Consider the following 14,706-nt stretch of genomic DNA (forward strand, 5'->3'; position numbering starts at 1 on the left):
CCAGCAACAGGTTCCTCTGGCAGGGCTGTGGAATTCACCGCTCCTGAAGGGAGAAGAGGACGAGCTTGTCAAAAGACCCCTGCCTGAAGGGGGCCTCTCTCTAGCGTGACTGCCAGCCTCATGACTGGTGATGATAAACAGTCTCCACGCGGGGCTACTTGTTGTTGTTTTCGTTAACCTTCCTCTGCCTGCGTTGCCAACACCCCCAACCCTCCATCCTCACCTTCCCGTGCCCTCAAGTCCTAACCCAGTCTTGAAAGAAGGAGAGAGAGCTGGGGGGCATCACAACACACCTTTGAAGTGAAGCGATTAAAGGGAAAAGACCTGTTGGATCGTGCCGGAGGTCGGGGGGAGGAGGGGTAGCGCGGGTCTTTGCGAGGGACAGGAAAAGGCTGTGAATACTGAGAAACTGGGGCCCTCAGGGACACAATTAGGAACAAGGCCTCTTTTTCCTCCCATAAAGGGTTACCAAAACATAGCGAGTATGTCCACAGCACAGCCTCCCTTTCTGAGCCCAGCCAAGGGAAGAGTTCATTAGCACAGACATAGAGGGGGCTGGGGCTGTTAAACTCTCCCTGTTCTCTGTCTCCACCCACAAACCCTCGCTAGCTGATGTTGAACAGCTTCATGTTAACCATTTCCATCATTGTTCGAGCCCGAAGCCCCATAAAGTCTTCAGAGGAATGCAGCTTCAAACCCAGAGCTTCCGAGCCACTGAGGAATTTACTGGAGTCGACTCAGGAGTCGTTTGTTTAGCTGGACTGACAAACAGCGTGGTAAATGTCTCAAAGCAGAGGACAAAGCAGAAGGGGCACACACACTCTCAATTCCGCGGTACCACGGAACGACTCACTTTAATCATGAAAACCAGAAGAGGACCTTGGAGTTTTTCCTCCAGAGAGATTTTCTTCTTAAGTATAACCGGCAGCTGTTGGTTACCTGCACCTTGCTTTAAAGAGGCTCCCTTCAGCCTTTAATCCATCTACCCTCTGTGAAGGTACACAAATGTATACAGCTCCAGCTGCATCTGGCCTGCAGTATTACCAAACCAGATCATATCACAGAGGTTTGTAATGAACAAACAGAGCAGCAATCCCTTTGTTTGGTACAACACAGCACATATAGATTGTTTATTTCCCTCACCAAAGAGCATTTGTTCAATAATACGTCTCCAGCTAATGTGCTGAGGGACTGCCTGAGAGCTGGTGTATTAGTCTGGCCCCCAGAGTGAAGCCCCATGTCTGGTCCTCATCATGCATGGTTCTCCCTGAATACCTCAGAGTGTGTGCCCGCAACCAGCCCCCGACGCCTCCACTCCCCCCCCCCATCAACAGGGTTAGGGTTAGAGCTAACAACTCTCTGCCTCAAGAGGTTCTGGCAAGAACGTCAAGATGTCCGAGGAAACATCAGAGCTGTACACAAACTATGAAATGGGTTGAAGATCCCAACACTATGCCACCAACACACATGGTGTAAAAGGGGTAGAGCATCGGAATTTCAAGGTCATGAATAAGCAATATGTGAACACGCCATAACGATGCTTATAGAGCACTATGACAACATAGGGTAGAGAGACAGGCACGTTTAACAGCCTTGCGCAGCACAAGTCCAACAGTCTGGTACCCAGTCTACACTGACGGTTGTGGACCAGGGAGGCTCCCAGAGTCGACCAGCACTCATAACGGACCAGGAAACCTCACAGAGGAACCGCCGTTCTGCTTCAGATCTCCATACCGATTTCACACAGAGCCCAACAGGAGCAGGAGGGCAGGTGTCCTGCTGGGTTACGAGTGCCAGGAGTCCTGCATCTGGATAATTTCCTCAGCGTCCGACGAGGCTCCGGCAGTGGGGCCGCCTCGTAAAGCAGCCCACGCACCCGACGAGCATGCCCCGATCCCTCGCACGGCGCATCCATCTGTGGCGAGGCCGCGTTTAAACCAGACCGACATTATTTAGGAGAGAGGAAAATGCAACATCACACACGCGCGTGTCACATTGTAAAACGTGGTAATGCTACCCAAAAGATGCTCACAAAGAGACGTTACGGGTCGAATATCAATTCTTACTTTTATCGTCTGTGCTTAACAGCAAAACACTGCGAGATTGATAGCAGGAGGATTAGGAGGGAAGCGGACGATGAAACCAAGAATAAAGCAACACAGTGAACTGTGAGACCGAGAGATCTACCTCCCTCCCAAAACCCTCAAGCTGCACCCCCTCTCCATCTCGGTTCACTCTAAGCCAAATACTCCCAGGAATGGGAGTTGAAAGATATCCTTATATACACTAAGCCCCCCAAAAAAGGGGCTTGGAGCAATGGAAGGAGGTGGAAAAAGGGGCTGGACGTTTTTCCACAGAACAACCTGGTGAAAACGCAGGAGCGTTTCTACAGACAGCTCGTGGAAGGCGCACACTGAGACATTGGGAGAAATCACACTTGGCACAACACAAAGAGCACTCAGAGAAATGTGATTAAATCTGAGGGGCTGCGAGGCCCAGAGACAGACTAAAACAGCGAGGTCCAGCTGTAGGAAAGAGAAACTCTCAATCCCCACCGCCTGGAAAAACAAAACATAAAACACACACTCAAAAACAACGCTATCAAGGAAAAAGAGTTCCGCTACTACTTGCTGAGGTCTTATAATGGCCGAAATAGCTTTCACAGGCTGGGGACATTGGAGGGGTCTGACAGGGCCTCACTAGAGGGGTTTTGGGAGGTGGGGGTTGGGGTTAACTGGCCGTTCTGAAACACTTTCCCTGTGAGAATGCACTGCCTCCAGACTCAAGCTGTGGGAAAGGGAGTTTACGAAATTACATCACGTTGATTTATGGGGCAGAGAGGAGAGATGGGGAGAGGATGGAAACTGAGCCGTTTGGATGTGGTCCAAGATTAAGTCCCTGAAGCAACACAAGTCAATAGGTTTCCACCACAAAACATGATGGATATGGAGCAATAGTGAGGATGAATGTGGTCAGAGAAGGCCAGAGAACATGAGCCATCGAATATGGCTGACCAGTATTGGTTTGCTGACAGAGAGATTGTATTTCAACAATGACGGTGACCAGGGTAGACTTTGTTCTTACAAAATCGACGCCATCTCCACAAATCAATGTTTTCTGTTTTCCCTGTGTGCCGCGATGCAACATCTTCAGCCGGAGTTACATAAAAATAAAAATAAATATCGAGCACAACCTTAGTCACATAGACTCATACTTTCAGTAGACTCTAAATGGAAATGGCCTGATCTGTATTGAATCATTAAAATGGATTTCTTGGAGTTTTGTGGTGCATGCTAAAGCGAAGAAAGGGCTACTGCCTTTTATATTCTTTTGGGTGCATTAACTGATGACAACTGTCTTGCTGCAGCAGATTCAGCACAGGCCGAGTATCCATGTGGTGCGGTGATGAAACAGTGAGTAATGTGCCAGGCATAGGCAGCAGTTTCAGAAGGCAAACACTCAACTCACACATTGGCCCTGTGCAGTGTTCCTGTTTTCACACATCAATAGCCAACTTAACTATAGCTATTTCCAATCTAGCCCAGTCCAGCATAGGCCAAAACTCACCATAGCTGGAGTTGTTCTAAGGTACCTAATTACTAAGAGTAAGATCAACAAATAAGCAAATGGAGCCTTGGAGCGCTTGATAACCCAGTTTCCACCTCAATTTAAGGCACAAATGATTTGAACTGAGTATGCTTTGGCTGGATGGAAGCCACTGAGATACCCATCACCTGTAGAAGGCACGCTTGAGCTATTCTCTGCTTCTCATGGAAATAATCAGATCGTCTGATATGAGAATGTTCCAGATCATGGCTCTACATTTTAAGCTTGTACAGAAAGGCGATATCTATTCAGAGGCGCTGTCTCGAAGAGGGGTGTTTTGCCCAAATCCAGACACAATCACAGAGGGATTATGGGCTAGAAAATGAAAATAGCGTTTTATCTCTCATTAATTTCAATGCGTGAGACTTGGCTTTGATGAAAGCCACCAAATGGTAAAGATCCAGAAGAGGCAGATTACAGACAGCGAGGCATATTTATAATGAGCTGTTGAGGTGCAGTTGAACATACCTAATGGGTTTCCTTTTCAAACCGTATGCAAGCTGACGTCTTGAGTTCCTCAAAAGCACAGTAGGTCAGTCAAAAGGCGACAGTGTACAAAATCAGACAAGAAAAAGATCCTGGCAGTTTTGATGAATGCTTGAAAGCCCAGGATCTAAATAAAATAAATAAAGATTACAAAGGATGGTGGCTGATTGAGTTGTGGTGGGGTGAAATGATCCCCCACTGGTGTTTTGAGTACTTAAACGTTTGGCACCTGTTTTCAGTTAACATGAAAAAACCATAGCGTGCCAAACAGCCTGAAGCGATGAGCAGATCGGTTATGGCTCACAATACAGGTGCTCCCTTTACCATTGTTTGACTTCTCCACTGTTCTCGTGAGCAGTCTGAGGTCATCTTCAGTACTGGTCTCTGTGACTGCATTTATTTGCATTCTGGAAAAATTGGGTTTTCCATGCCCTGTTATCACTGAAACCAAACCTCCGGCTTGAAAAACATTGACATTGAAGCCCAAAATCGTTCGTTGGCAAGGTGCTGCATTTGTGGGGTTGAAAAGGCATCTACAGACACCGTCCAAATGAATTTGCCTTAACCTTGGCATTGAGGCCTGGTCACATGGCAATCCTGTTCATCAAAAGGACAGGCTTTCTAAAGTGCTGCTGAAACAGAGGCTGCCACATTTCAGTCTCGAAGCACCTACATCATACACAGGTGCTCTTAATTAGGTTCCAGCACTTTCATCACTCTCTTGAAGAGACGCAGGCGACTAATCAATTGGAAGGCATTCAAATGTTCCTCTGAAAGAATTAACAAGAGAGCCAAATAGGTTTTAATTTGTAGCACAAACAAATGAACACTGAAGATCGTTTTGGCACTCTCTACCGATTCGGAAAACACTTGCAATGTTTTTGTTATCTCTGGCAAACACAAGCGATGCAACTCCCCTAGACTCTGCTGTCATAACATCTGGGGACGAAAACCATTTCCATGACAACACCTTCTCTCCCCCTCAAACAGTTAAACAGTTCGGATTTTCTGAAGCTCTGGATTCTTCCTCTCTGGCAGCCTCAAAGTGAGAAGGATATATGGAAGGTAAGGATTAGGAGCGAAAGGGATTATTCTTTAAAGTATGCATAGATTTCTCCTACTAATAGCCAACAAATAGTAATGGTCCTAAGCACTCCCCTGCGCCAGAAAGAGAAACTCTTCTTGTAAGACTTCAAGATCTTTGAATCGAGGCTCCGCATTAATCACCTGTGTGATGTGGGGTGGTCTTCCACAGTTATAGAGACCCAGTGGGCTCGGCTTCCCCTTTACCCAAAGGACAGAGACCATGTTTTAGTGCAGTGACCCACTAACGCTGTCGAAAGCAGTGCGCTTTTAAAGTGGTGAGAGGCTAAAATTTTTATAAAGGAACATAAAAAAATCATGAGGCACTCTTCAGGCTTCGCCATCTAATCGTTTTCTCCCGCGGAGGACGACAAATAACTGTCTACAACATGTAGATTTAATCCGCAGTTAACCAGGATACATATTAGGCAGCTTGACGTGACTGCTTCCATCTACTTTTACAGTAGGGGGTGTTCAGACAAGCATAACCGTGTAAAGGCCTGAAGCATACAGTGTTAGAAGAGGGGTACGTTCAAGAGCCAGCACTGCCGTGGATCACTTAGGGGTGCTTGAAAAGCTTCAACAGCTTGAAGAGTGAAATTGTGTTTAATAGTCGGGCAGCCTTTGGCTTTGAACTTGTAGACAGAAGTCGTACTTGTGCTGTGTTAATGGTTTGATAGGTGGCTGTTGAGATTGAATGACATCTGCCTAGCGTGGTGCAGTGACTGAGGTGACAGGAACCCGTCCATATCCACGAGTTGCTATCAAGATAAGACTGTCTGTCTTCAAGAAGAAGAAAAAACAGTGTATGGCCAGGTGTCCTGTTTACCTGGCCAACGTGATGCTACTATACCACAGCGGCTTCGAAATGCATGTAGTATCCTGCCAGGTGCCTGAGGTTGGACCAGAAACCTCAGTCTGAGTCTGAGGGAAGGCTGTTATCCTGGCATGGGAGGGATCATTAGCTGGTCCTTCTCCCTCGGTACAGTTGGAACCACGAGGGGGATTTTTTAATCAAACACTGATCAGTCCCCAGGCAAGGCTCTGCGGCGTGGAAGCCAGGCAGGGAGCCCACATGTCTAATGGAGCAGTGATGAGGCTCAACCTGTGGGGGAGACCGGAATATCATTTCTAACCCGGCAGAACCACGGGGAATTAAGGAACCATAGGTGTATGTGTGTGGGCTTCTAAGAGCCAGGATGCTGGCTCCTATGTCTGCGTTGTTTGTGAGGGGGGGGGGGGAAGGAAATACATAAAATCACTTCTACGCGCTTTACTTGAACGGGAATTCACACGATTATACAGTACAGAGAATCTGCGAAGAATCACATTAACCTATTTATGTCTTTTTGACACACTCACCTTGAAATCAAAGGCAAAATATGTCTGCTTAGCTCTTACCTCCAGCTTTTCCTTTACCACACTGACTTTCTGCATAATTAAATATATAGGGCCCTAGCCTAGATTCCAATACTCAAACATCTGACACATTCAAACGTACGCAATATCTACATAACAAGCCCCAACGTTCAATTCCCAATTTACAACGCACAGAGATGGATATTGCATGGGTGAGTTTGCGCTACCAGAATTTGGAAGAGAGCGTGTGTTTACGGGAACTCCTGTTTGTATATTATGGGCTTTTATGCTTTGTGTCAGTGACTGAAACCATAAAGTGTTATTGGGAGACTGTGAGGCAGACCCATATCAGGCTCAGAATAAATCTCCAAGAGCCGGTCTATAATTCAGCCACGACTGGAAAAAAACTACGAAAAAGCAGCCAGCCTTCGTCATGCCCCTCGTCTCCAGTCGGCTTCATGTCCATAAATGTGATTTAACAGCTCCCCTTCAGCATGATACAACATCTTTCGTTCACAGATCTCAAATGCAAGGGGATGTATTAAAAGAATGAGATAAGACTTGGACACTAAAGGCCATTTTAATTTGTTTAAACTGACCCTTAACTAATTGGCTCAGTCACCCTAAAACACAACCCCATCTAGGACGACTCTAATCTGTTTACCTAAAATTAGTCAATTTGTGCGTGTGTGTGTTTGTGTGTGTGTCTGAGCCTCGCTGTAGCTCATTTCATAGTCATATAATGAAATGCTACAGGTCACTGAGGTATGTATCCTACAGTATACACATTAATTAGTACAGCGTCGAATGGAGAAATAATTGATATAAGAGCACAAGCACCTCGTAGCCCAGTAATGGAGGTGGGGCTGTGCCACTCTGTAGCCAACAGCCACGGAGGAGGAGGAGCTGTCTCCAATGTACTGCTCGGTTGCTCTCAACTAACTTCAGATTGAAAGAGCAGGGGCATTCCAGAGAGGCATGCAGACAGGGCTGAGAGAGAGAGACAGGGCTGAGAGAGAGACAGGGCTGAGAGAGAGAGAGAGAGAGAGAGAGAGAGACAGGGCTGAGAGACAGAGACAGGGCTGAGAGACAGAGACAGGGCTGAGAGACAGAGACAGAGACAGAGACAGAGACAGAGACAGAGACAGAGACAGAGAGAGAGAGAGAGAGAGAGAGAGAGAGAGAGAGAGAGAGAGAGAGAGAGAGAGAGAGAGAGAGAGAGAGAGAGAGAGAGAGAAAGAGAGAGGAAAAAGAGAGAGAGAGAGAGAGAGAGAGAGAGAGAAAGAGAGAGAGAGAGAAAAAGAACATGTCTTGCGGCCGGAGAAACAGGAAAAGAGAAAGACCAGAAGCTGGAAGAGTCCCATTTCATGTGCAGAATGCCTGACTCAGGAGAAGAGAGTCATTATGGCCTTGTGAGTCACAAGCGGAGGCTGTGAAAACAGATCTGAGTTCAGGCTGGCTCCACCAAGCTCCCGGTACCAACTCACAACGACAGCAGAAGAGGCTTGCTCGACCCAACTCTCATATGACTACACTAAAGACCACTGTACCATGACCCTGGCCTCAGCTGTGTCCTCAGGACTAAACACCAGAACAGAGGATGCACTAAAAGTCCCAACAATTGTGTCATTCAGCCTCCAGTCTCTCCCCCAAAGGTCTCTTCCATACATTAATTCAGTGATCCATATTTTAAGCGCACATTCTCCTGATAATAAGTATAAACTGGTTCTCTGTAGATACATTCTATAATGCAGACCCATGCCAGGAACGAGAGTCATTTAAGCAAGAACAACAATTGGTGGATTGGTGCACAAGGACAACTGCCAACAGAAGATGCTTAGCTAGAGCTGTTTTAAATGGCACATCCCATGAAAGACACGTGTGTTAACTGAGTAGCTGGAGAACAATCGTATATCACAAATTCTCTCTCATTCACTCACCAACAGTGTTAAAAGAGGAACAGCCATGACTAATGCATTTGAAACCCCCGCCTATTTTCAACACTGAATATCAAGTCACCATAGTCTCCGTTTGGAAGTCTAATAAAAACGACTGTATCACTGCACCAAAAAAAAGACCTAACCCTTACCCTAACTTGGTGTGCAGCTCTACATCTCAATCTCCATCTTATCTGGAGTCCAGTGATCGGTGAGGCATGACTTTAGCTTCTGTACCATCCTGTCTCCCAGGCAATAGCAGGCATCCAATCAGCAGGATATCGCAGTGGGCTAGATCTGCCCATCCTAGCCCAGTTAGTCAGGTAATCTATTCAGTTATACCATAGCTTGACACATGTCCATCAGTGGCTGTCTAAACCCTTCTCTGGGGTCTGACTGAGGGGGGAGGGGGGGTGAGAGAGGAGAGATGAAGCCTCCGGGTGATAGGACCGGGATTCAGTCTGTGTGCTCACTGTCTCTAATGACCAGCAGCTGTCCTGCCTCTAGACTTTAACAGACCCGTGAGTGACACGGCTTATTAGGCCTGAAAACATAGTGGTGGAAAAAGGTGGCTAAGGGGATTTTAGGGGAGATGTGTTTTGAACATACAGAAGACTGGGGTAACTGCCAGCCTGCCTGCCTTACCTTCCTGTCAAACGGGACTCACAAAGCCCACTATCTCCCTTGCCCAGCTTGTCAAATACATACCTTTCCCTCATTATATTACCTGCTTGGAATGGCCATTATTGAAGGAAACTGCCGGAATGCAAGATAAGCAGAAAGAAACCTTGGGCCAAGCACAAAGAAACCTTAGGCCAAGCACAAACAAACGGCCTGCTTCCTCAAGATAAAGAGGAAGTGTCAGTGAACAAGCCCATGGACTTCCTGCTCTCACTGAACTCCAGGACTGTACCCACTCTTAAATGCCTCGCAACCTCGCTAGATCCAGACACGCAGTGGAACATGTCGGTCTCTGTCTCAAGTGTCTGTGTATGTATTCCTTCTTGTTGTTGTTTATGATTCAGGAGACCTCCTTCGTTGTGAAACCCACACTGGAGGTTTCAAGCTCTTTTGAGGACTCGTTTTTCCAGCAGCATTCTAGTCCAAGCATTCTGTTGTTAAAACCACTTGGTGTTTATGTTGAGCGGTTCTGACAGGATTCTTACACGACACAACCTTCAGTGTGAAGAGATAACCCGTTATAGGCTACATCAACTTACAAGTCTTCCAAGATATTGTCTGTCTGGGAAATAGGTAGACTGCAGCATGCCTGTGGTAAAACACAGAGCACACGTACAGCCCATGGGTCCTTTCAAAAGCAGAAGACCAATGCACCTTTCCCTGTCCAAATTATTTCTGCCTGCTGAAAAGCAAATTTCATTTCCTCATGTCTCTTGACAACAAAGATACCAAACCCATTACTGGCAGAGGCCTCTACATCACACACATTAAATGAAGGGTTCTTCAGCAATCGAAAAAAGCAATTTTCTCATTGAGCCAATAGATACTCCATTTAGTTCCAGGCTCTCTACGGACCGCTGGTGCCAGGGCAGGGCTGATACAGAGAAGTTGAGAGCAGAGTGATGACCTCGGTCTCTTCTCTCACTCCCCCCTCCCTCTTCCTGTCTGTCTTTCTGCCTGGTGTTCTAAACCCATCGATACAGACGTGCTCCGCAGGCTGTATGACAGGACCGGAGAGGGAGAGAGACAGAGGGAGGAGGAGAGGGAGAGAGAGGAGGAGAGGGAGAGGGAGTGAGGGAGGAGGAGAGGGAGAGAGACAGAGGGAGGAGAGGGAGAGAGACAGAGGGAGGAGGAGAGGGAGAGAGACAGAGGGAGGAGGAGAGGGAGAGAGACAGAGAGAGGAAAAGAGGGAGAGAGAGAGAGGGAGAGAGAGAGGGAGGAGGAGAGGGCAGAGAAAGACCAAGGAGGGGAGGGAGGAAAAGAGAAAGAGAGAAAGGTGTGAAGAGAAGAGAACGTAGAGGAAGACAGTGAGATGGAAGGAGATGGATCGAAGGGAAGAAAGAGAAAGGGAAGATGGAAGGTGGTGGGAAAAAGGATGGTGCAGAATACCTGGTCCGATTACTAGTAGGGCTGTAAAAATTGAGGCCAGCGATCAAAGACCTGCCTAAGCGGGCAGCAGGCTCATTTGCAAGCACATCAGCATATAATACAGCCAGAGTGAGAAAGAAGAGAGAGCCAGAGACAGAGAAAGATAGAGAGCAAAAGAGAGAGAGCGAGAGAGAGCAGAGCAGAGTCATCCTACCATGCAGAACCTCAGATTGATTCATTTCAGCCATTTAAAGTGTGGTACACTTCCTGCCCAGGAAACCTCATGTCAGCTCCTTCCCTCACCTCAGCCCCTTCCGAAGTCAACGACAGCAGGACATGTTACAGGCGTTTCACACCTTTACAGTCTTGTTTAGGACTAGGTTACAGCAACCTTCCCTTCCTGTACGGTAGTCATCCTGTTTGGGTTGACTTATCTCTTACAAAATGCAGTCAATAATTACTAAAGACGCAGTTTTTTTTTTTACCAGGTTGACAATTAAATTCACTCAAGCCGGCGCTTTCCTTATTGATAACTAAATAAGAGGTTCTGTGGGGAAAGCAAATGTAACTGCTAACCTTTATCCTCTTCGGAATTACACTACAGCTTTACAAACTGTGTGGAGATCGACTTTATCCTCCGGACAAAACTTTTGTATCTGGGCAACAACACTGTTTCCCAACACTCATATGAACCGAGTTAAGAAAAGAGAAGCTTCAGGGGAGTTTAGTCATCCATGTTGGCAGCTGTTCCAACAGCATCAACGCTACTTCTGACAAGGCAGAGACTCACCCGCAAAGTGGTGAACAAACCCTCCTCTGTTTGCTCCATTCCCACTAAAATGGTTAGCTTCCACACATTTGGTTTGGTAAAAGAAAGGGGGAGAGAGATAACAAACATGTGTGTCCTTGCTCAGTGCTAGCTCAGCACATTAATCATGATGGGAGAAGACTCCCTTGCAGCCAGGCAGTGGGCCACGGTGTTTGCCTTTGCCCTCCCTCTCCACTCTGCGTTGTGGAGCCCCGTACCGATCGCTGAGATGGAGAGCCTCCCTGAGTGATTCTGACTTTAACTAGAGTCTGTGGAGTCCGACTCCAGCACACACATCTGACCAGAGGGCTGTGTTAATGGATCCTCTGAGCCAATCTCTTCACACACACACAAGTGTTGGTCTAATTGAAAACTGATTCGCAGCCGCCCCGGTTCTATGGAACAAGTGCAGCAGAGCTCTAACACAAAAGCGACTATGGAAATGTCAATGCCCATGGGGATGGTCTCTGACTAGCTTCCATGTTTGAAGGCGGTGCAATTTGCACTCCCTTGTTCAGTTTAATACAACAGTAACACTGTTATGGTTTGCTAGCACAGTAGTTTAGAAATTACTGAAAATTCACTTGGGGGGTGCTGGGAGGAGGGGGAGGGGGTAATCTGTGAGCCAGAAAGTATTGGAAATGTTATATGGCTATTCAATTGCTCTCTTGTGAACTTAAAATCAGAAGTCTGCATTGGTCGTAAATGCCCTTAAGTTAGATCATTACATGTAGGGCCTAGAGCGATACCCATGATACAAGCTAATCCAACATGCATTCCACTTTCCAAAATAAATGGATGGAAATTGGCAGTGAACTGTTGCCCCGAAGCAAAGGTTCCACGGACGAAGACGTCCATCAAGCGACCCGGTGCATCATGGGAGACACCTCCGGTTGTGAAGGGACCTCCTATAGGCCATGCGTTCCGCGCTGTCAATCCGCGTGGGAAAGATGCCAGCTTGAGGAAGACTGGCATCTTTCTCAGCTGAATACAATGTCTGCTATCTCTCACCATGGCGACAATTTAATTTCGATTATCTTTGGAACAAAACAATGAAAACGACGACGGATTATCTATTGCTGTTTAAGTAAAGAACGCACAAAAAGTTGTTAGCTACAATGTATTTGCAATAATGGGGTAAATTTAAATACTAGCATAATTAATTAATCTCACTCACTGAAATGCACCTTGAGAGTACGATTTTGTGTTGGATTATTGCACAAACTAGCCTAGACCTCATGACATGAAATGTAGGTTATTTAGTAAAGCACTTATTTATTTTCATAACAAAGTATTCTAATTCAACGTCGAAATGTAATATCACAGTATTAACAAATGTATTATCGAACTGAAAACTACACTGAAACTAGAATATTAAAATAAATAGTATATGAAACTTACATTGTCTACAGGCTAAACAGTGCGCCACTCTCAACATTGCACGCAATTTAATACACACTGACAACGCAAGAATGGATGCAACAAAGTAGCCAACCAACAATATTTTAAGGTATCGCTCATGGAATATCGTTTTTCTTGAGTAGGCTTATAAATGTTTTTATCATCATGGTTAAAAAATGGAGCCTATAAGTTTTAGAGATCTTGTAAAAGGCAGGCTGTGCTTACCTCAAACCGCAGCTCAGTCCGAAACCTCTGCGTGTTATTAACGGAGACGTCTACACCACTCAAATCAGTAGAAAATTCAATGTAGATTCTAGTAACTTGGCAAACTAGAAGATGACCACACAATACGCCGCGACACACTTCAGATAAATTCCAGAGTTTTCAAGATCTGTAGCGCCAATTTGGTCATGCAGTCTCGGAACGAGATTGGTATGCAAACAGTTTTCTCCCGAAAGAACTCACTGCACGCTGAAAAGCTTACGACCCTTCCAAGCAGTTTAGCCTCGAGGGCGGGCTCTCAGCCGACGTTCACACCTCCTTGCTTCTCCTCTCCACTTGAAACGGATAGGCGGTGTTGGATACTGTCTTTGTAATCTAATGTTAACTTTGAACCACAAGTTAAAACCGTTATTTAGATTTATTACATTTAATTTGTTTATAAAAACTATGAGCACAATTCCGCTTTGAATAAAGGGGTGTGTTTTCTCTAGTGGGAGGAGATAGCGTGGTACAACAGAAGTGTTTTCTTTTCTTTCTCCTGATGTCACAAAATCTACCGCTGATGGAAAGCGTGATAAGCGCACCAGACTACAGATCTTTTTCATTCTCCCTGAAGGTCGTGACACTGACATTCCCAGTGGCGTATATACCTTCAACCCCCACACTGCCTCGTTTTCTTTTTATCTTGTCCACACTTTGTTGAGCTTTTCTGTTAAGTAGGCTTTATAGAAAAGAACGTTTAGATTATATAATATTTTCAGTCTACTTTTCTACTTCTATAACGAGTACATGTCAGTGAATAAGAACAACTTGATCTGGCTGCGTATCACAATGTAGACATGAGTAATTATAAGATAGCAGCTGTCTTGGTACATTTAGACAAACATTTACTCATCACTGCATTACAATTTAAAGAGATCCTGATACGGGAAAACAATGATACTGGGTATGAATTGTCAAAAATGTTGTTTGCTGTCATAGAGATTAAATGGGGAAAAATGGCTATTGCTAGTTTTCCTAGCAAAAGCAACTGGTTGAGTAGCCTATTCACGTTGAGTCCATGGTCATCACTAATTCATACTATTTCAAGTGACTTTCATGTGTATTAATGGGTGACGGCATAGGCTACAGTTTATGGTTTCTAGTAACAATGACTGTTTCATTTTAATCTCTTCTCAATCCAGCTCCTTCTAATGAAAATAACCCCAATGTCTAATGTTAATCATATTGGTTACAGACACGCCACTGGCTCCAGCTCCTATGCTTATCACACAGCCCCATTTAATTTAATTTTCAGAGCGTGCACTTTAGTTTCACACCCGGCATCATAGCACATCCTAACTTGATGAAACTCACCATGGTCGAGCACAGAGACCCACCATCTAGAGCGCCCTCATAACAGTACCTTTCTGTGACCCCCCAATCCACACACACACACACACAGACACAATCACATTCACACACACACACACACAATCACGTCCACAGACAAACACATACTCACACTTTCCCCCTTACAGCCTCATTCTGTCAGGGGGCATCAGCCAGCGCCCATGGGACAAGCACCATGCGTCATGCCTCCTCTCTCAGAGCTTCCAGGAGAAGACCCTGAGACAGGGAGCAGTCTGGCCCTGTCGTAGCGCCGTGCTCTGGGAGAGAGGAGCTGGAGAGCTGTGCTCTGAGAGAGAGGCTGGAGAGCTGTGCTCTGAGAGAGAGGAGTTGGAGAGCTGTGCTCTGAGAGAGAGGCTGGAGAGC

At 46.0% G+C, this 14,706-nt stretch overlaps 1 protein-coding gene across 1 annotated transcript in view; it reads right to left on the reverse strand.

Annotated features, from left to right (window-relative positions):
* tspan18b (tetraspanin 18b) overlaps positions 1-13,251 on the reverse strand; it is a 29,695-nt gene extending 16,444 nt beyond the window's left edge. The window contains exon 1 of the mRNA XM_084672600.1: positions 12,955-13,251. The gene's annotated coding sequence lies outside the window, so the exon portion shown is untranslated. The remainder of the gene's footprint in view (positions 1-12,954) is intronic.
* Positions 13,252-14,706: the final 1,455 nt, after the last annotated feature.

This window comes from Hypomesus nipponensis, chromosome 14 (assembly GCF_054491055.1).
Source record: "Hypomesus nipponensis isolate SF chromosome 14, ASM5449105v1, whole genome shotgun sequence".
Taxonomy (NCBI): domain Eukaryota; kingdom Metazoa; phylum Chordata; class Actinopteri; order Osmeriformes; family Osmeridae; genus Hypomesus; species Hypomesus nipponensis.